Consider the following 22,938-nt stretch of genomic DNA (forward strand, 5'->3'; position numbering starts at 1 on the left):
ACAGAGCACGAGCAGGGGAGGCCAGAGAGAGAGGGAGACAGAATCGGAAGCAGGCTCCAGGCTCTGAGTTGTCAGCACAGAGTCTGATGTGGGGCCCGAACCCACAAACCGTGAGATCATGACCTGTGCCCAAGTCAGACGCTTGACCGACTGAGCCACCCCACGAGCCCCTGTTTCATTTTTTAAAATGGTGGTTTTGACTTTTTAAAATGGAGGTTTTGACCATTTTTTAAAATGGTGGTTTTGACTTAAAATGGTGGTTGTGACTCACGAGTGGGTTATAAGTTCCAGATTTAAGAACATTGCGGTACATTATCTTTCCCACACCTCCAGCCATTTCCTCTACCTTTTATCTCTGGTCTCTGCATCTGGCCCCCTTGCAGGGACTTTGCACCTGCTGTTCCCTCTGCCTGGTGTGCTTTTCCCTGTATCATCTCATGACTACATTTCTCACCTCCTCAGATTTCTACTTTACTGTTCACCAAAGATCTTCTCCTGTAACCACCCTACTGGGATGCTCTGGGGAGCTCTTATCCTGGCTTACTTTTTTGGTAGCATTCATTACCTGACATAGGTATCATTAGCTTGTTATCTGCTTTCCCAACTAGAATATCAGTTCCATGAAGGCAGGGACTGTTTTGTGTGTTGGTATGTCCTAGAATCCAAAACAGGCTTTCAAGAAATATTTGTTGAATAATTGAACAGACAGGGCCCCATGATCTTACTGAGATTTTGGTTATGGCTTTAATTTTTTTTTTTTTTTTGGCGGGGTCGGGGGAAGAGCACAAGCGGGGGAGGGGCAGAGAGAGGGGGACAGAAGATCTGAAGCAGGCTCTGTGCAGACAGGCTGACAGCAGTGAGCCCAGTGTGGGGCTCAGACTCATGAACCTCGAGATCATGACCTGAGCCGAAGTCAGATGCTCAACCAACTGAGCCACCCAGGTGTCCCTTTGTTATGGCTTTATATGCTTGTGGAAAAAGTTTGTGGGAACTTTCATTCATTCCTTTGGAGGTACTGAATTCATCCCAGTGGCCTGGCTTGTGCTCTGGTCACTGGGAATAGAGATGCTAGAGAAGAAGGTAGACACATCTTTCTCCTTTTGAAAATTTTAATTGGTGCCTGGGACTCTGCTGTGTACAGGTCCAGGAACATTGTGAATACGCACCAGACAATTAGAGGAGTCAGGTGGAGGTTTTGTATTTTTCTAAAGTAAAAGCAGCCCTTACTAGAGCCGCCGGGTGGTGGGGCCAGCAGTGCAGGGAGGTCTAGGAAGGTAACCACAAACAGAATGTGATATGGAAACACTGGGTTTCTGGTGAGGTGCCCCCACTTAGCTGATATTGTAGACTCTCTGAGAGTCTCAGACTAGAAGTCAGGTCTTACCTTCCATTCCAGAAGCTCTCCATGCATCTCTTTATGGTTTTCTCCTACATTTTCCTTTCAGCCTAGAATAAAAATGGCCAGCCAAAAAAAAAAAAAAAAAGTTATTATTGCTTCAGTGCTGAGTGGCAAGCTTTATGAGAACTGAGTAATGGAATTGTGGATAGCTATCTAATTATAATCATACCTTGAAATTTTTATTAGCCAGTCTTTGTATTTGGTGGTTTCTGCTTATACTACGGATATGTTGGTGGTTCTTGAATCCATTTTGAAGGCACAGAGTGTTTCTATTCTTGGTGTATTTTCCCTCATCTTTCCTTACAGCCAGATTTATGATTCCTCAGACTTTTTCCCTGTCCTTCATTAGAGAGTCATCGGGATGGTGCTATTTTTTTCTCCTTTGTTGAGTGTACACAGTAAATATAATTTGTTGAATGGCTTTCTTTTTTTTTCTTTTTCAACAGGAAGTCTTCAAAGAGAGCCTATTATAGTATTAAGCCTCCATGTAATAAACAGTGGAGCTGGGCCAATAAGTCCAAAACATCTGAGCAATCTCTTTATATTGTACACTCGAGCTTTTAGATGCATAAATTTTACAGTACATCATCTGACACTATTTGTGATAAATATTCCCCAGTGATTAAATCATCATTTTATGATCTATGCACAGAAAGAGCATCCACAAAGCTACTCCCCACTCATCGAGCTCAAATGTTATTGTCCTGGTTTGTATATCAGAAACCTTTTATTAATTTTGGTGGAGCTGTTCTAAAGAGGTCGTGTGGATTTTCACAAAACAGTTTTATATAAGAAGTACCTTTTTTTTTTTTTTTTTTAAAGAGAGGGACAGAGAGAGTAGGGATTGAACCACCTGGTGGGTCAAACCAGAAAATGGACCTTGAAGTAAGAGAAGCTGTTGTCTTGATGGCCGTGGTTAATAAATATTTACAGTGACGTCCTGAGCTGCAGCTCTGCAGTTTTGTTAGCATAAACGTTTCATAACCACGGAATACTTGATGAGCGTGTGGGACAGGCGACTGACGCAGTGTATCCAGCAGGATGAAACTGCACTTACACTTGTTAGGGATGTGTGTCTGCCTGCATCACATTTTTTTTTAACTGAGTTAATGCGGTGGTCCCAGCTGGGATTTTGACTGTTCTCCACTGATGGAGCTCATGGGAGGGTGACAAGAGACCCTCTGGCCCTGAGGAATGACTGTTGATTTACAGCCTCAGATGAAGCTAAAGCTGACAGTTAGTGTTTTAAATAATGCATACTTAGCTCTGCAAACAAATGAGCCAGATCCTTCCTCTTGCCAGAGTCTCTCTGGAGGAAGGTGGAGGTGCTTGGGGCAGCGCATTAACTCCCTCCGCTGGCATGTGGGCCCAGAAAGCCCCTCTTCTCAGGCAGGAGGCTGTACCAGTGGAAGTTTCCATGCAGTGGCTGATGAGGAGAAAAGGGAAAGAAGGCACAGGGAGAGTGTGGGGAGAGTGGGCAGAGGGGCCGCTGGAGCATATCATGGGGTGGGAGTGGGGCAGGTCAGAGAGGAAAGCCCAGATGGTGGGGAGATGGTGTCCTGCTACAGGGGCTTTTATACTTGTGGAATTAGGTAATTTCTTGCCACTCCAAGTATGGGCTGTGGGCTGGTAGCAACAGCATCACCAGGGAGCTTGTTTGAAATGCAGAAGCCTAGGCCCTAAGTCAGTCTTATGGATTCAGAATCTTTACCTGGACAAGATCTCCAGGTGATTCGTATGCACCTGAAAGTTTAGGAAGTGCTGACTAAGCACTCTCATTTTAATACTTTTGCAGTCCCTTGGTCAAGCATTAAATTATTAGTGACTTATAAAGCAGATTAGTAAGTCGTTCAAACCATGCTGATTTGCAGCCCCTCCCCTTTTAGGGAAGAAAAGACGGAATAACAACAATAATTTGAGGTTAGCCAGGACTGCAGTTAGTGGGAATTTTAATGCAATTTTGGCCATAACACACCATTGCCAGGGTGAACTCAGAGTGGTGCTTTCCAGCTCGAGCAGGCATCAGAATCACCAGAGGGCTTGTTTAAACACTGTTGGATCCCACCCCAGAGTTGCCGATTTAGTAGTTTTTGGGATAGGGTCTGAGAATTTGTATTTCTTTTTTTTTTTAATTAAAAAAAATTCTTTCTTTCTTTCTTTCTTTCTTTCTTTCTTTCTTTCTTTCTTTCTTTCGAGAGGTAGGGAGGGGCAGAGAGAGAGGGAGAGAGAGAATCCCAAGGGCAGAGCCCTGCTCACAGTTAGAACTCACAAACCGTGAGATGACCTGGGCTGAAACCAAGACTCAGGAGCTTAATCAACTGAGCCACCCAGGCGCCCCAAGAATTTGCATTTCTAACAAGTTCCCGGGTGATGCTACTGCTGGTCTGGTGACCTCACTTTGACAGGTGTAATTCTGATTGTGGCAATCGCGTGGCACTTGTCTGTGTGATCCCTGCCCCATGAAGTCTGTGTTCTGTCTCTCACCCAAACCTCCTTACTACTGATTCTCATAGTATTGTCCACAATCCACCCATACCTACAGATTCCCAGAGTCCACTCTCTTGACCGTCTGAGTCAGAATCCCTAGGAGTGGGACACAGGACGGTTCATAAGCATCCCAGGGCAACTCTTAGACGCACATGTGTGCTCCTTCCTAAAGGATTACATTCTTGGGGCGCCTGGGTGGCGCAGTCGGTTAAGCGTCCGACTTCAGCCAGGTCACGATCTCGCGGTCCGTGAGTTCGAGCCCCGCGTCAGGCTCTGGGCTGATGGCTCAGAGCCTGGAGCCTGTTTCCGATTCTGTGTCTCCCTCTCTCTCAGCCCCTCCCCCGTTCATGCTCTGTCTCTCTCTGTCCCAAAAATAAATAAAAACGGAGAAAAAAAAATTAAAAAAAAAAAAAGGATTACATTCTTAGTAGCTAGGGTGTGTTTTGCCCTTTTCTTGGCCCTTTGTCACTTTGCTTGGGCCACTGCTGTACTGGGAGTGCCCTCCCACATCTACTCACAGGATTCTCCTGTTCTTCCAGGTCTTTCTCAGAAGCTACATCCCCCTTGAGACTTCCTTGATTCCCCCCAGCTGCATGTGATCCCTAGACTGTGCTTTCCGTTTAAAATAAGTTCTTTAAAATGAGATGTCAGTCCTTATATTTCAATCAATTCTAAGAAGCCCTTTCATCCCTCCCCAAGCCCTCTCCTCTTTTCTGAGTTGAATTTATAATATACGGCAACATGTGGCTTATTGTGAGGTGTAGGTCAGTGGACGTTGCCATGAGAAACAAGAAAAAGAATAAGAAAAGCTTATGACTTCTCAAAGTTTTAAATGTTAAAAAGTCAATCGTATGTTACACAAAATAACATCGCCCCTAATGCTGTTAAGTATGTGATCATAGCCCCTATTGATCGTAGGCTCTTGGATGGCTGAGACTGTCTTATATTCATCGTATTGGTCCCTCATGTACCTGGCTGATAGTAAGTGTTCAATAAATATTAGTTGAATGATATAAATGTGATTTATTTTTCTGCGGGTGAAGTTGACACCACTCCTTTTCTGGAGTCATTTATTGCGTGTGGAAATACATACCCTCCTCTGGATACTGATGAGAAGGCAAATAGAAGAGATTCCACCAGGAAAATGATGATCTTCATTCAGGCTTTAAATGTACAAGGCTCCCCAGGAACCACCGAGAGCCCACCTGTTTCTGCAGAATCCTGGATGTATGTGGGACTCAGGATGGGGAGTGGGCAGGAGATGGGCTCTGGGAAAGGGCTGCCTGCCTGGACTCTCTGTTAGAAGGGTATGGGGAAATCCTAAAGTCCTCTAGCCCAGAGACCCTAGGTCTCTAGTATCTCTATATCCCAGGCACTTAGAATAGAAAGCAGGCTGGGTGTCAGTGCTTGTTGAATGAATGAATGAATGAAATCCTGACTTTGAGTCCCCATCCAGGTATCAAATCTTGACCTCTTTATGTCTCATTTGGTTCATTTTTAAAGGTAAGGATGTTACTTATGTACTCCAAATTATCTCAAGGAATTTTTGAGAGCCTAAGATGAATTAATTAATCTGAGAGCACTTTTTATTTTCTTTTTTTCAAAATTAAAGTTTATTTTTTCATTAAAATTTTTTTAATGCTTTATTTTTGAGAGAGACAGAGCATGAGTGGGGGAGGGGCAGAGAGAGAGGGAGACACAGACTCTGAAGCAGGTTCCAGGCTCTGAGCTCTCAGCACAGAGCCCGACGTGACATTTGAGGGGCTGAAACTGACTTGAGTCGAAGTCAGACACTTACCAACTGAGCCACTCAGGTGCCCTGTTTTTTCATTTTTGAGAGAGAGAGCATGAGCAGGGAAGGGGCAGAGAGAGAGGGAGATACAGAATCTGAAGCAGGCTTCGTACTGACAGCAGTGGGGCTTGAACCCACGAACTGCAAGATCATGACCTGAGCTGAAGTCAGACCCTCAATCGACTGAGCCACCCAGGTTCCCCTGAGAGCACTTTTTAAAGTGTTAAATATGCATTATTACTTAGATCATAAGAGAACTTTTTCTGTGTTTATTACAAACAGCTCTTCTTGGTTCTGAAGAGCTTGGTTTTATACATTTCTCAATTAGGGGACTCTTAGTTCTCTTGGTTGGCTCATTCTCTGATTTGCTCTGTATGCATAACAAAGGGAGTGTAGGTTTTGAAAGTTTCTGAATCACCATGGTGTATCACGGGATCTTCCCACTAATACTTGTTTCTCTGACAGCTGTATTTTATATGTTGTATTGCAGCTTTCATTGAAGAAACTCTGGGCTTCTAAGAATGATTTGTTGTGGCATTTCCTTTTGAGACATAAGCTTTGAAATAGGATAAATGCATAGGAGAGATATCTAGGTACAGTAGGGATGAGAGGAAGTCAGTGTTTGGACTTGGATCTCCTGAGTTCAGGTCCTGACTCTGCCCTTCATTTGCAATATGTGTGATCTTGGGCATTTTTTTTTTCTTTTGTAAGATTTTATTAGGGAGAATTTCAAATATACACAAAAATGTGGAAAGTAGTATAGTGACCGCCCCCCCATTTACCCATCACTCAGCTTCAATGGCTGTTAACTGATGGCCAATTTGTTTCAATGGTAACAGCATCTACTCTTCCCCCCAATATAATTTTTAATAGAATGCAAGATGTCATGTTCTTTCATTCGTAGATATTTCAATATGAATCTCTAAAAAGATAAGGACCCTTTGTTAATTTTTATGATTTTTTTTCTTTTTCAAAGATTTTATGAAAAGTCCTCATAGAGCAATATCCAGACTTCAGATCCAGCTGCCAAGGAGACCCTGTTATGCTGTGGGTACTGGGTGTGGCGTGGCAGGTGGCTCTGACTTCCCACCCTTCTGTTTCGATGGGGGTGGTGGGAAGTACCCCGTCTTTGGGGTCCACAGTGCTCACCTGATCAGGCAGGGGCTTCTTAGCACCATTCTTACCACTTGGGTTCCAGGGAAGCATGATCTTCACTTTGATGCCCAGCACACTCTGTCTGAGCAGTTCACGGGTCCCCACTGTGAATCATCAGGCCACCCACAAACTTCATGGGTTTAGCCCTCTGTCCTCAGGGTTTCCCAGACTCCATGACTTTGCAGCCTTTGGCCCCACTCTCCATGATGACCCATAGCACATCCTAGCAGGCCCTCCACACAGGAAGGCCTCCTAGGAGTGTGTAACCCAGAGACTCTGCCTGGGCAATAGCACACAGACCTTCTGTGGCCACCTTTTCAGCATGAAGCCCTACACTGCCCTCAGGGGAGCCAAATCTCTTCTGAACCACAGCAGTCAATTCCCGGGTCCACTGGCCCGTCTCACCAAGGACATTCTACGTCCTGGTGGCCGGGATAATGATTTCTGTCCTGGTTGGTGTAATTCAGACCTCAACTCCAGAGTAGTCATCTTGAGTCAGTTCCCAAGTGAGAAGCTCGTTCAGTTCAGCTTTGAAGATGCCATCAGTGACACACTGCCTCTTCTTTGGAGATTTGCACCACCATCTTGCCGCTGTGTGCCACCAAAAGGAAAGCAGATAAGGACCTTTTAAAAACAGAACTAAAATGTCATTATCATGTCTGAACAAATCAATAATTCTTAATATCAATAGAATCCAATGTCATAAATTTTCTTTTTCTTTTTACACTTTGTTTGAAATAGGATCCAAACAAGCTCCACATCTGATATTTATAAAAGTGTCTTTTAGGGGCGCCTGGGTGGCGCAGTCGGTTAAGCGTCCGACTTCAGCCAGGTCACCATCTCGCGGTCTGTGAGTTCGAGCCCCGCGTCAGGCTCGGAGCTGATGGCTCGGAGCCTGGAGCCTGTTTCCGATTCTGTGTCTCCCTCTCTCTCTGCACCTCCCCCGTTCATGCTCTGTCTCTCTCTGTCCCAAAAATAAATAAAAAAAAAAACATTGAAAAAAAAAATTTAAAAAAAAAAGTGTCTTTTAAGTATCTTTTAATTTATGGGTTCTCTCTCACTTCTCTCTATCATATAAAAGTGCAAGGGGAAAAAAACCAGGTTGTTTTCTTATGGAATTTATCAGTTTGGATTTTGCTGATCGTACCTTTGTGGCATATTTCCTATAAATTAGAGGCATGGCCAGACTTAGGTTAGGGTTTTGGTTTTGGTTTTGGATATTGGACATTGGACATGTTATTTGCTCTTTCGGAACTCTGTGAAATGGGGTGCAAACATATCTTATAGCTGTTATGAAATTAAAAAAGAGAATATCCAGGGAAGGATCACACCATATAAAGAGTAGTTGTCATTATGACTGGATTATGCATTTTGTTAGCATTTGTGGGGCCGAGCCTAGGAAAGATACGTTCCTCCCACACTGGTCAGACTTAATATTACAGCAGGTGCCATGTCAGGAGGCTGAGCATCAGGTGGTCTAGAGGTCATGCTCTACTATATTAGGTTTGGTAGGAGTCAAAGTAGTTAAATTCTCTGAGCTTTCCTCATTTCCTCAAATGTAGCTAATAACATATATCCTCAAAGTTCTGAGAAACAGAGATGATGTATGTAAAGAGCCTTGAACATGGTACTCATCATGGGGTTGATGATTTTTGTTCTTGTTTCTTTTGATACCTGAGTTCTCATGTGGGACTTGGGGGCATTCTGGGTTGAGAAGGGATTCTGGGTATGGCTGAGTCAGTGCTATGGGCTGGGGGTGTCACTAAAATTCTCTCTCTCCTCTTTTAAACATATTTGGGGTTAAAATAGCCTGCAGTATAATCAAAAGAAAGAAATAAAAGTAAACCCTTTGAGTGCTGAGCACAATTACATTTATTGGTGTGCAGCTGTTGGGATGTGAATGGAAATATCTAGTTTTTTCCATTATGACCAGGAGAAAGGCTGGGATTCTATTTTACACTGCATCAAATATGATATGGGTGCAGAAACCCAGCAAACACCACCTTAGAGTGCCAGCACCAGGACTGAGATGTAGTGACTCTTTTGTGATGTGCCTCCCCTTTTTAAATGTTTATTTATTTTTGAGAGAGAGAGAGCACGAGTAGGGGAGGGCAGAGAGAGGAGAGGGTGACAAAGAATCGGAGGCCGGCTCCGGGCTTCAAGCTGTCAGCACAGAACCTGATACAGGGCTCGAACCCACAAACTGTGAGATCATGACCTGAGCCAAAGTTGGACCCTTAATCGACTGAACCACCCAGGCGCCCCTGTGATGTGCCCCCTTTTGATGCACCAAGGAGGGCAAAACATCCTATCAGGAGGATTCTTACTCAAAATGCACAATCTGACTCTATCATGAGAAAACATCAGACAAACCCAAATTGAGGGACATTTTGTAAAATACTTGACCAGTTCTCTTGGCAGATGTCAAGGCTGTGAAAGACAAAGACAGAGAGGAACTGTCACAGGTGGGCAGATGCTAGCAAAGACTTGAGAACTAAATCCAATGTGGAATCCAGGATTGGATCCTGCATGAGAAAAAGAACATCAGAGGCAAAGCTGGCAGCATTCAAATAAGGTCTGTCAAGTAGTTAATAGTAATTTATCAGAGTTATTTTCCTGATTTTGGCAGTTGTATTATGGTTATGTAAGATGTTAACATTGGAAGAAGCTGGCTGAAGGGTACTGAACTCTGTTCTGTTTTTGTAATTTTCTGTAAGTCTAAAATTACTTCAAACATTAAACACACGATACTGGGATGCATGGCAGCTTTTGCAAAATGTACTGTTTTATAGGAAGTGGAGGGTGCTTCATTTTTGCACATTAACTTGGGAGCTAGAAACACCAACTTACTCTTGAGCTAAAGCAGGCAGGTTGTGTCTTGACTGGTGAAGTTCCTCACTGTAGATTGACAGGGAGTCATGTCAACTCTTTGAGATTCCCCAGAGACCATCCTAGTGCACAGGTGGTTGGGCACCTGGGTTGACAGTGTTTTGGTTGCGTCATCTTTCATATCTGGTTGATCTGGCAGATCTGACTGGTCAATAATGACAGTTCCCTCCTTAGATTGGATGCCTGTTATATGCTAGAAACTTGAGTGCTAAGTGCTTATCATCATTAATCCTCATAACATCCTTGAAAGGCAGTTGATAGTTCCCCCATTTTATGATACATCTCACAGAGATTCATTTGCCCAGTATCACTCAGCTGGAGTGGAAATCTGACTCCAAAGCTCAGACTCTGACAGCTGTGCCATTTTGTTCTCCCTCTTACTCCCTCTTAATGGGTGCCCTCCTGGCCAGTCTAATGCCTGTGTTCCCCTGTGGGCCTCCAGACCTGGCCCCTCCCTTATCATTTATCTATCTATCGCTGGTTAGAAAGAGGTACTGGTATTTTTCTATCCTCCGTTATCTATCTAATCGTGGAGTAGAATTGTATGTAGACTCTTTGGGGGCTGTTAATAGGTTTCTGTGGTCAGATATCTTCAGGGGAACTTAGGGATAAATAAATTAAGTAGCTCTCCACCTTTACCCAGGCAACTGAATACAGTTGGAAAAAACCACACAACCGGGCTTACTAGTCTCATCAGTTTGCTACCATTAACCTTGAGTGGGCTGTTCAAGCTGCCCAACACTGCTTCCCTATTGCCTTCGTCTAGTTGCCCACCCACTCTCTGGGATAACTGCTTCACACCTTCTCCCCACTCCTAACCTCCCCACATCTTCTAAGAAAAAACTAGCCCAAGAGAATTTCTGCAAGCCTCCACTGTTGCCTCGACCAAGCTGCCCGTATCCTGCCTCCTCTCCTGTTAAGGATGAGGCATCTTTGATTCTTGTGCATGAGACTGAGGACCTCCTGCCAGCAAATCTGCCTCCGGTCCTCTCTCTCCAGTTGCAGACGGGCATGTCCTCTATCTTCCATTTTAGAAGAGCCCCCACCTTGACCACACATCCCCCTTCAGCTGCTACTCTGTGCCTCTGTTTCCCTTTTCCGCAAACCTCCTTGGAAGAGTTTTCTTACCGACTGTCTCCAATTCCTTTCTTCCCATTATTGCTCTTTTTAAAAATTGAGGTGAAATTCACTTAACATAAAACCATTTTAATATGTTAAGATGTACAAGTCAGTAGCATTTAGTACATTCACATTGCTGTGTAACTACTGCCTTCATCTGGTTCCAAAGCCTTTTCCTCATCCCCAAAGTACCCCCCTTACTTGTTACACAGTCATCCTCTATTCTCCCCTCCCGCTAGCCTCTGGCAACCACCAATCTGTTTTCTGTCTCTACAGATTTACTTCTTTTGTATACTTTATAAAATGGAGTCATACAAAATGTTGACCTCATTTCATTTACATGATGTTTTCAGCATTCATCCATGTTGTGGCATGCATCAGAATTCTATTACCTTTTATTGTGTAGTAGTATCCCATTGTATGTATATGGCACATTTTGTTTATCTGCTCATTAATTGATGGACATTTGGGTTGTTTCTACCTTTTGGCTATTGTGAGTAGTGCTGCTATGCACATCCATGTACAAGTATTTGTTTGAGTATCTGTTTTCTGTGCTTTTGGGCATATCCCTGGGAGTGGAATTGCTGGGTCACATGGTAATTCTACGTTTCACTTTTTGAGTAGCCACTGAAGTATTTGGTGGTTTGGGCCAAGTGGCTGGACCATCTTACATTACAATGCACAGGTGTTTCAGTTGCCTTACCTCCTCATCCATGTTTGATATTTCCTGCTCCCCCCTGCCGCCCCCACATAGCCACCCTAGTAGATATGAAGCAGTATCTCATTATGGTTTTGATTCCCATTTCCCTAATGGCGAATGAACATCTTTTCATGTGCTTGTTGGCCATTTCTGTATCTTTGGAGAAATGTCTATTCAAGTCCTTTGCCCTTTTTTTCATTGGGTTATTTGTCATTGTTGTGGAGTTTCCCATTCTATCTTGAATCCACTGTAATCAGCTTTGCTTTAGTCCTTATCATCCCACAGAGTGACTCTTATCAAGGTTGCCAAAGGCTTCCCTCTTTGTCAAACCCAGCGGTCCATTCTCAGGCCTCATTTTCTTGTCCTTACAGCAACATTTAAGGGGAGGTCGATCACTCCTTCCTTCCTGATGTGCTTTCTTCACTTGGCTTCCCAGATAACAACCATTCTTTCTTAGTTCTTCCCAGTGTTCTTTGCTGGTTCCTTCTCATCTTCATTACCTCCGGCCATAAACTTCCTCTTGCCTCAGCTTTCACACCTCCTGTCTTTTTATCTCCACTTCCCTGGATGACCCCATCCTTCCAGTTGTTCAGGCCATCAATCTCGGAGCTGTCCTTGACCTCTCTTTTACCTCCTCCCCCTGGCTCTACCTTCACCTGGTTCTCCTCCACAACATATCCAGACTCTGATCATGTCTCACAACCTCCACTGCAGTCACTCTGTTCTAAACCACCATCATTTGTTACCTGGAATTTCGAAGTACCCTACAAATTGGCCTCCTAGTTTCTCTCCCTCCCTCTGCCATGATCTAGACTGTGTGAAACACAGCAGCCAGAGAGATCCTGTTAAATTGTGAGTCAGATCTCACATTACAGCTCTGCTCTGAAGCCTCCAGTTGCATCTCGTTTTACTTCAAGTTTGAGCCAAAATCTCTGTAGGATTTAGCCTTGGCTTCCTCTTCCATCTTGTTTCCTATCACTCTCCACCTTGCTCATACCACTTCAGCCACTGCTGGCATCTTTGCCGTGCCACAGTCCTGCCAAACACACTACTGCCTCAGGGCCTTTGCACATATTGCTTTATCTGCCTGGAATGCTCTTCCTCCTGAAAGCCACAGGGCTTTCTCCCTTCCTATTTCTGTCCAAATGTCTTTCGCCAGTGAAGTCTCTGCTGATCATCTTATATAAAATAGCAACATCATCTTCCCTCTTCTGATCTCCCTTCCTCTGCTTTATTTTTTCCTCTAGTACTTATATATTGCTTGGTTTCCCCTGTTGGAATATCAACCCCACAAAAACAGGGATTTTGTTTGTTTGTTTGTTTGTTTACTGCTTTAGTCCCATTGTTTACAACTATGCCTGACATAAAAACATGGATACTTGGGGCTTTTCCTATTTTGTAATATGTAAATGTCCATTATAAATCTCTAAAGATATTTTTGCAATATTCCTTTACCTCTTTTTTTTTTTAAACCCATAGGGCCTGTTTTTCACAAAATATTTTTGGGAAGTGCTGGAATAGGCTTTCATTTGTATTTTATTTGTCAGTCATATTTGGGGTGGTGGGGGTGGTGAATGTTATGTAACCTGAGTCTTTTCCCCTTGACTAATAAAGCATTTCAGCATGTAGGAAAAATGTACATCCAAAAGGCCTGAACTTATCCTGAGTGTATGCTTGGATAACTCATTTAGGTAAGATCTGGCCAATGATTTCTTCTTTGGTTTTAAAGAGTGGTGTTACATTTGAGTATTTCTGCATAGTTTCATGTTTATAAGACAAGTGTGGTGTAACTTAGAAGTGGTTTCTCCTAGAGCTGTTGAAACAGTTCAAGCCTGCCCTTTCTCTGCTTTTGTCTCAGTGTCCCAGATGACCTCCACTGGGCCCTTTGGGATGTCAGCATCCTGTAGGTTTGCTTAGGCGGCCTCTGTCCTGTGCTAGGACCAGGCTTACCTTGACCCTGTCAGAAGCAGCTCTGAGAAGGCAGTGGCTCTTTCTGTTTTGTTTGCCATTGTAGACTCAAACACTTGCACCATGCTGCGCACATAAGAGGTGGCCAATTAATATTTGTTGGATGAACCTTTGAAGTAGCACCGGGGAAAGCTCCTTCACCACCTCATGGTGACTTGTAATTAGGGTTCAGCTTCAATGAATTTTCTTTGAAAATATGTTTGAATATGTCCTGAACGGAAATCAAAGCACTTTCCCTCCTATTTCCATGATCTTAGCTTACAAACAATAATATGGGTATTCTTGGAAAGAGTCTGCAGTTAGTCTGAATAGTTTGTGGTTAAATAAATTTCAAAAAAGAGATCCCATTTGGGCTTTTCATTTGAAAGCCACCATAATGTATGATAAAGTAGCTTGTGTGATCGGCATTCTCAGAAGAAAGTTGTTCTGATGAACTGTCCGTGTCATCTTTTGATTTTGAAAAGATGGAAGGAATGATGGTCAGCCTACAATGTAAATGGTGGTTTGATATTTTATTTCCTAGAAGTGGTCAAAAGAAGGGCCATGTTATTTCTGGAAATTGGGGAAAAGCCTAAGACTTGTGTATTTCAGCCTGCTTTCTTCAGCACAGAATGTTGTTCCCTTTCCTTTTGGCTATTCCAGGGTGCTCTCTGATTTGCCCGGCAAGAATTGTGTTATATCTGGCTAATTAACTCTGAGTGCTAATGTCTGAGGAGTAGCGTCTTGACTTGCTCTAATTAAGTTCAGCAGATTCAAAGGCCACCTGAATAGGGATAGGACAGACATTTGCTTTGGAAAGAGGTAGTAAAACCTCTTTAGGTGAGGAAGCAAATGGGGATGTAATTTAGATCCTGGCATCAGGGTTTTTTTTTTTTTTTGGTAGTTTTTTTTTATAGATGTCACCATAGTTACAGTGTCTCTGTAAATCACAAACATATTCCAGAAAGGAAAATGAAGAGACTCGTGGTTGCAGGTGAAGTGACCTAAATTTTTATAGTTCTGTAGTTTTTTAAAAATCGTTTTGCTTCTACACATTTTATGGTTCTTTTAATTAGACTCGTAGGACTGGGATGTTAAATGTCTAGTGGTCAATTATAATATTTATTGAGGTCGTGTGATGTGCTGGGTTTTGTCCGAAGAGTGTTGTCTAATTTAATTCTAAGTAATTCTGAGGTCTTGTAGTCTGGGCTCTCCAGAGGCAGGCAGGACCAATAGGATGCATATGTATATATATGTACCTATACCTATATTGGTATCTAGAGATTATTATTATTATTGTTATTATTTTATTTTAGAGGAAGAGAGCATGAGCTGGGGAGAGGGGCAGAGGGAGAGAGAATCTTAAGCAGGCTCCAGGCTCAACACAGAGCCCGACACAGAACTTGATCCCACGACCCTGGGATCATGACCTGAACTGAAATCAAGAGTCAGACGCTTAACTGACTTAGCCACCCAGGCGCTTGCATATCTAGAGATTTATTATAAGGAAGTGGCTCATATAGCTTATGGAGACTGAAAAGTCCAAGATCTGCAGTCGGCAAGCTGGAGACACAGGAGAGCTAATGGTTTTAGGTCCAATCCAAGTCTGAGTTTGAAGGCAAGAGACCAGTGTCCCAGATCGGACACAGTCAGGCAGAGAGAGTGAATTCCTTCTTACTCAGCCTTTTATTTTATTCAAGCCTTCAGCAGAGAGGCTGAGGCCCACCCACCTTGGGGAGGGCAATCTGCTTTATTCTGTCTAGTGAGTCAAATGGTAGTCTCATCCAGGACCACACTCAAAAGAACATCCAGAATAATGTTTACTCAGATATCTGGGCACTCTGTGGTCCAGTCAAGTTGACACATAAAATTAAATGTCACAGGTAGGTACTGTTGTTATCCTCTGTAGAGATGAGGACACGGATGTAGAGAATGGTTGGGTAAGTTGTCTAGCGTTACAACTGGTAATCATGGAGACAGAACAAAAATGCAGGCAATCTGGCTCCCCCCAAATCCTCACTCTTAATTGGTACAGCAAACCACCTTGCAGAGGAGGCGCCTGAGATGGGGGAGGAAGGGTGGGAGAGAAGGGAAGCAGAGGGGTCCAGTGTCATGCCTCAGCCACCCAGTTAGAGGCAGAGCTGGGATTTGAACTCCGTCTCCTGACACTTGGCCCAGCCCCCTGGAGTCCTTCAGCTCCAGCATGAGGTATCCTCTGCATAATGGACATTTCGCTTATGAAAGGAAAAAAGTTAACTTTCAGTTCTACACTTGAATTGTTGACTTAAGCACTCTGGGCAGTAATTCTAGCTGTCTCACCTTATCAGCATTATAATTTGTGACCACAGTATTTCAGTCCTAGAAGATTCTCAGATGAGTTGGGCTGTATGGATGAGTATGGTAATTTTTAAAATAACTCTACCTTCCATTTCTAAAGCACTTCAGACTTTTTAGAGCACTCTCATATATACACATTATTTAAAAAATGGATTAGCTTGACAAAGTGGATTTACTCTTGGGTGATGGTCTTCCGTGGGTATGAATGGAAAAAAGGCTTTTACCTCCTCTTAGCCAAGATTAAAAAGGAATAAATGAGTTAAGAGAAGATGATGGAAGACAAAAGGGTGTTTATTCAAGCAGCATGATCACTGGGATGCAGCTCTGAAGGAGACTGAAGAGCCCTGGACCAGGACGTAAGGGGTCATAACAACTGCTGTCACTGTCACACAGACAGTGCTGGGTTTGAATCGTGACCCTGCTACTTCCCAAAGAGACACATCGTGTCACCTCTCTGAACCTTTCCTGCTTTGTAGAACAGGACTGTGTACCTCACAGGAGGGTTGTAAGGATGAGAAGTGCTTGTCGGTGCATGCCACATAATAAGCCCTTGATAGATAACTTACAGCCCCCCTCCCACCTCCGATAGTCAGGCCTGCATTTGCCAGCCTTGAGCCGCTTGTTGTAAAGACCTTCACCCTGCCTGCTCTTTCCCACCTTGCTCCTGTACCTGTAGTGACCAGATCTGACTGGATTACAGCACGCCTGTCCCCTACCTTTGCTGTATATGCCCAAACTGGATAAAGCGGCCTCTGGCCTGGTTCCTACTTTGCCTTATGGATTCCTTGTCTGAACCCAGCCTGCCTGGCTGGCCCATTACCACCTGCTTACCCCTTTTTAGCCCTGTGCTGTCCCTGATTTCCCATCTTTGGCTAACTGTTGATGTCAAACTGTGTACATCTTTTTTCCTTTGTTAATGGTTTTTTTTGGGGGGAGGGGGCAGAGATTTGGTTCACATGGATCATTTTCCCCCCAATTTTTTCTTTAAATTCTAGTTAGTTAACATATAGTGTAATATTGGTTTCAGGAGTAGAATTCAGTGATTTATCACTTATGTACAACACCCAGTGCCCATCACAAGTGCCCTCCTTAATGCCCATTACCCGTTTACTCATCCCCTGCCCACCTCCTTCCATCAATCTGTGGTTTGTTCTCTACAGGTAAGAGTCTCTTATGGTTTGCTTCCCTCTCTTTTTTTTAGTTCCCCTATGCTCATCTGTTTTGTTTCTTAAATTCCACATATGAGTGAAATCATATGGTATTTGTCTTTCTCTGACTGACTTATTTCACTTAGTATAATACACTCTAGTTCCATCCATGCCATTGCAAATGACAAGCTCTCATTCTTTTTTTGGGCTAATATTCCATTGTGTGTGTATATGTATATACACACACAATACACACACACACAGACACACAGATACCACATCTTCTTTATCTAAAATGGATCATTTTATCGGGCACCTGGATAGCTCACTCAGTTAAGCATTCGACTTCGGCTCAGGTCATGATCTCACAGCTTGTGAGTTCAAGCCCCGTGGAGGCACTGTGCTGATAGTTCAGAGCCTGGAGCCCGCTTTGGATTCTGTCTCTGTCTCTCTCTGCCCCTCCCCTGCTCGTGCACTGTCTCTCTCTCTCTCTCTCTCTCTCTCTCTCTCTCAAATATAAATAAACATTAAGAAACTAAAAAAAAAATAATAAAATAGGTCATTTTATTAAATTTTTAAAAATTTTACATTTATTTATTTTTGAGAAACAGAGTGAGACAAAGTGTGAGTGGGGGAGGGGCAGAGAGAGAGGGAGACACAGAATCTGAAGCAGGGTCCGGGGTCTGAGCTGTCGGCACAGACCCTGATGCGGGGCTCAAACCCACGAACTGCAAGATCATGACTTGAGCCGAAGTTGGATGCTCAACCGACTGAGCCACCCAGGTGCCCCTAAAATGGGTCATTTTAGCAGGAGCTACACTCTTTCAACAGAGATAGTATAATTTGAGTCAAATTCCTGTTCATTTCTGGGGGAAAGTCAGTGAAGCTGATGGTTTACTGATTCCATTGGCTTCACTAAACTGGCAGCAGTCAAGCTGGCCACCAGTTTAGGCACAGATTTAGGTCCCATTCCTGGTTCTTATCCCATCTTATCTTGTCTCCTTACCTTATCTGGATTCAGTTCCAGAAACACCGCTCAGAGACCCAGGTGTGTGAACCGCCACTTTTAGAAGGACAGCACTCATCACTTTGCTGTAGCTCCTGAAAGCACCATTTCCAGGGTGAGAAGCGTTCTTCTATTGCCTTTGCCCCTTTCGGCATCCGTGTGATCAAAGTGCAGGGATTTGAAGATGCCTTAAGACGTAACCTTGGGGCTCTTAGAAATGGTGATTCTTATTTTGCATAGGCCCATCAGATCTGTCATATGCTGGTAACTTTGGTCATTTCTGAACATGTTCTGGTCAGTTAGTGATTTAGAACTTAAAAAAAAAAAAAAAAAAGAATCTCCACATAGTCTTTCTCTCTGAACTGGCTACATTTCTGCCTCTTCCAGTTTCTCTCCCTACTATCTGAAGTGGATCCTAATCCTGAGAAAGGAAATCTTCGTGATTTAGTTTGCAAATCATCACGTGTCCTTCATTTGTGAAGGAACAAGTCCCAGAGAGAAGGTGGAAATTATTGAACAAAAAAGGGCCTAATAATAATAATAATAATCTCTCACAGTTTGGTGAAATAACCATTCCTTTGAAAATTTGAATTTTGCTGTGCCCTGAAGAGTTTGATTTCATTTGCATGGAGAATTCTCTTATATTGTGGGGTTGTAGAAATTACAGCAATTATGGCTTGCGTGAAAATGAAGAACAAGTTATGTCCAACATCTCTTAGTTGAGCAAATTCATGGTTAGTCTTGTCCAGTGTATCCCATCTGTGAGTAATAAGCCCCAGCTAGCCTCCCCTTTCTAGCTAGCGTGGGTGTTTGGATCAGTCTTAAACTCAATAGATGGAGTCAAAGAGGACTTGTCTAACTGTAAGTCTTTACACTTACCTGTTTGAATATTCCTTCGGACATTTCAGATCTTCCTTCTGAATCACTTTCCCTCTTTTCTGAGTCCAGTTGACCCTTGAACAATATGGATTTGAACTGGTCAGGTCTGCTTACACATGGGTTTTCTTCAATAAATACAGTACAGTACTATAAGTGTATTTCCTCTTCCTTATGATCTTCCTAATAACATTTTCTTTAGCTAACTTCATTGTAAGAATTCAGCATGTAATACATATAACATTCAAACTATGGGTTAACCCGACTGTTTCTGTTATTGGTAAGGCTTCTGGCTCTCAGTAGTCAAGTGTTGGGGAAGTCAAAAGTTATACGCAGATTTTTGATGATGTGGAGGGTCAGAATCCCTAAAACTCTCATGTTGTTCAAGGGTTAAACTGGACATTCTTTGAAAATTACTTTAGTGAGGATATGTTAGTAATTACCTGTATCCATTTTTGTTGGCCTGAAAATGTTTTGAAAGATAGTTTTGCTTGCTCTGGATTGATAGTTGTTTTCTTTCAACTCTTTGAAGATGTCATTTTGCTTTCATGCTTGATGCTGAGAAGTCAGCTCAGTCTTTGTCAATGATCTGTCTTGTCTCTGACAGCCGTCATTCTCTTCTCCTTGATTTTGGTTTCTTCAGTTTCACCAAGTGTTGAAATTTTTGATGTCTAGATATTGATTACTTTTCATTTATTCTGGCTTGGGATTTACTGTATGTCTTCAATCTGAGAATTCATTTCTTCAATTAATTTTAAAAATTGTCAGCCCTGGGGCGCCTGGGTGGCGCAGTCGGTTAAGCGTCCGACTTCAGACAGGTCACGATCTCGCGGTCCGTGAGTTCGAGCCCCGCGTCGGGCTCTGGGCTGATGGCTCAGAGCCTGGAGCCTGTTTCCGATTCTGTGTCTCCCTCTCTCTCTGCCCCTCCCCTGTTCATGCTCTGTCTCTCGCTGTCCCAAAAATAAATAAACGTTGAAAAAAAAAATTAAAAAAAAAAAAAATTGTCAGCCCTGAGGCGCCTGGGTGGCTCAGTTGGTTAAGGGTCCGACTTTGGCTCAGGTCATAATCTTGGAGTCTGTGAGTTTGAGCCCTGCATCGGGCTCTGTGCTGACAGCTCAGAGCCTGGAGCCTGCTTTGGATTCTGTGTCTCCCTCTCTGTCTTCCCCTTCCCCCCTCATGCTCTGTCTCTGTCTCTCTCAAAAATAAATAAACACTAAAAAATTTTTTTTTAATTGTCAGCCCTTATTAATTTGAATATTACTTCTACTTCAATCTCCTTATTTTTCTCCTTTCTGGAACTGTACATTTTTTTTTTTAATTTTAGAGAGAGAGAAAGAGAAAGAGAGAGCAGAGGTGGGGCAGAGGCAGAGAGAGAGAATCCTAAGCAGGCTTCATGCTCAGCATGGAGCCTGACAGGGGGATTGATCCCACGGACCTAGGATTGTGACCTAAAATGAAATCAAGAGTTGGAAGCTCAACTGACTGAGCCATCCAGATGCCCCTCTCCTTTCCAGAAATCTGATTAGACATATGTTAAACCTTCTTACTTTGTCCCTCATATAACTTAGCTTTTAAAATGCATCTTAATGGGATGGGTGGTTCAGTCAGTTGAGTGACTGGCTCTTGGTTTGGGCTCAGGTCATGATCTCATGGTTCATGGGTTTGAGCCCTGCGTGGGGCTCTGTGCTGGCAGTGTGGGGCCTGCTTGGGATTCTTTCTCCCTCTCTGCCCCTCCCCTTCTCTCTCTCTCTCAAAATAAATTGAAAACAAGTGAAGAATAAAGTGTTCTAAAAAAATAAAATGCATTTTAACAAGTCTTTCTGTGCTGCATTCTGGGTAATTTCCTCAAATCTATCTTAAGTTTTATACATCCTGTCTTAGGCTGTGTCTAATATGCTACTTACCTGTTTTTTTGGTTTTCATTATTATATTTTCTGTTTCAGAAATTCTGTTTGGCTCTTTTTAAAAATTGCTTACTCAACTGCCTTCATCGTGTCTTTAGTCCCCTCTATTATTTCTTTACACATGTTAAACTTAATTATTTTTTATTTTGTGTCTGATCATTGCAATGTCTCCAGTTTGATAGCTCTCACTCATAGTGACTTGCTTACTCTTATTTTTAGTGATTTTTAAATTTTTAAAAAAAATTTTTGTTTCAACATTTATTTGTTTTTGAAAGAAAAAGAGAGTGTGAGTGGGAGAGGGACACAGAAAGAGGGAGATACGGAATCTGAAGTAGGCTCCAGGGTCTGAGCTGTCAGCACAAAGCCTGATGTGGGGCTCAAACTCACAAGTGGTGAGATCATGACCTGAGCTGAAGTCGAATGCTTAACCCACTGAGCCACCCAGGTGCCCCTAGTGATTTTTTGTCTTTTTATTGTGAGCTCACTCATGTTCTTTGAAACTTTTTCTATGGGAATTGTTAGAGCCCTGTGTTTGAAGAGTCTTTCTCCAGAGGGAAAGGATTTGCATTTGTCCCAGCCATGGGATAATGACAACCAAGGGCTACTTTAATCACATTTTCAGTACTTCCAAGCCAAGATGTCGTGTGAATTCTAGCCCTACACCTGTATGAATGTGGGCTTTTGGTTGGGGACTCTTAGGAGATATTTATTTTTTCTTTTTTTTTTGCCTCACCAAGGCCAGGATAGATAAGTCTCCTTCTAAACAACAGCCTCATTCTCTGAGATTGTTTCCATTTGAGCATTGTGGCATTTTGGAAAAAAGTACTTAATCTGGTCTCTCACTATGATCAAGCCCCAGGCTTTGTCCCCAGGTACACATACCAAAGCACAGTGTAAGAACCCAGGCTCCTGGGTCAGCTGATGTCCTTGGGGGCAAATGCTAGCTTTGCATTACCCAGTAAAATTACACTTTCTAGTTTATGGCTTCCAACTGTTTCCCTTTATTGCAACCTCAATCATGTTTTAAACCGGATTTTTAAAAAACATATTTTATCCCTTTCTTTAAGTGATTTGTATTAAAAGAGGCTTCTTTACCCACATAGTTGCAGAAACAAAGGTGCTAGGCAGTATTTTAGATGTTTGCAATACAGTGCACTGTGAATGAACAAGACAGTAAGATCCCATCTCTCGCAGAGCTTACAGTTCAGTGGGGGTAGAGAAAGGAAACAAGTAAATAAATAACTAAGATAATTTCAATGGTGGTGAATACTATCATCTTTTATATTTTTAATTTATTTTTTTAGGTTTATTTATTTTTGAGAGACAGTATAAGCAGAGGAGGGGCAGAGAGAAAGGGAGAGAGAGAATCCCAAGCAAGCTCCATGCTGTCAGCACAGAGCCCGATATGGAGCTTGAACTCATGATCATGAGCTGAGATCTCAGGTGAGATCATGACCTGAGCTGAAATCAAGAGTTGGCACTTAGCTGTCTGACTCAGGTGCCCCAATATTATCATCTTTTAAAATATTCATAGTGACCCATGCAAGGGACTTGATCCTGCAAAAGATCCTGTATCTTTTAATCATTCCACCCCTGTGTTGTAAGATGAATCTACCATTAGTTGAATGAAACCGCCTCATTATTAAGTGATCGGTTAATTCAGTGGTGAGGACAACATGGTAGAAAAGCCCTTGAATTTGGGCTCAGAGTTAGATAGCATCTACATCCACTTAAAGCAGTTGTCCTCACGTGATTTTTAAAGATATGTATGAGATTGAAAATGACTTAGTGGCAAGCTGAGAGCAATCATATAAGGCATGCATACAACTCTTCTCTGCAATTAAACTCATTTTAAAGCCATGTTATTTTATTAACAGAGTATTTTGCCTCATTTTTATCAGTGATATAGAAAGGTCAAGGAGTAACAAATAATTAGTTATTTTCAAGTGTTCAAATAAATCCATACCTTTAAAAATTGGAAGCATGGAGAGAAAAGAAAAGCTAAAAATGTTTTCTTTCTTAAAGAAATGATTAATACATCTGATAATAAAATTGATGCAAGAGATTCTGATCATCTAGTGGTCTGTTTAGGACTCATATGCTACTTGAGAGAAAGCTGTTTTTATAAGAAATGTCTGAAAATATCAAGTCAAGAACCCAGTAAATGAGAATGGTTTGC

The 22,938-nt window shown here is 42.6% G+C and overlaps 1 pseudogene; it reads right to left on the bottom strand.

Moving 5' to 3' along the window:
- Positions 1 to 6,718: 6,718 nt before the first annotated feature.
- Positions 6,719 to 13,574, bottom strand: LOC124506008 (40S ribosomal protein S3-like; annotated as a pseudogene).
- Positions 13,575 to 22,938: the final 9,364 nt, after the last annotated feature.

The sequence above is a fragment of the Lynx rufus genome, unplaced genomic scaffold (assembly GCF_022079265.1).
Source record: "Lynx rufus isolate CCGP_SWC_20201006 ecotype Redwood Valley unplaced genomic scaffold, mLynRuf1.p SCAF_9, whole genome shotgun sequence".
Taxonomy (NCBI): domain Eukaryota; kingdom Metazoa; phylum Chordata; class Mammalia; order Carnivora; family Felidae; genus Lynx; species Lynx rufus.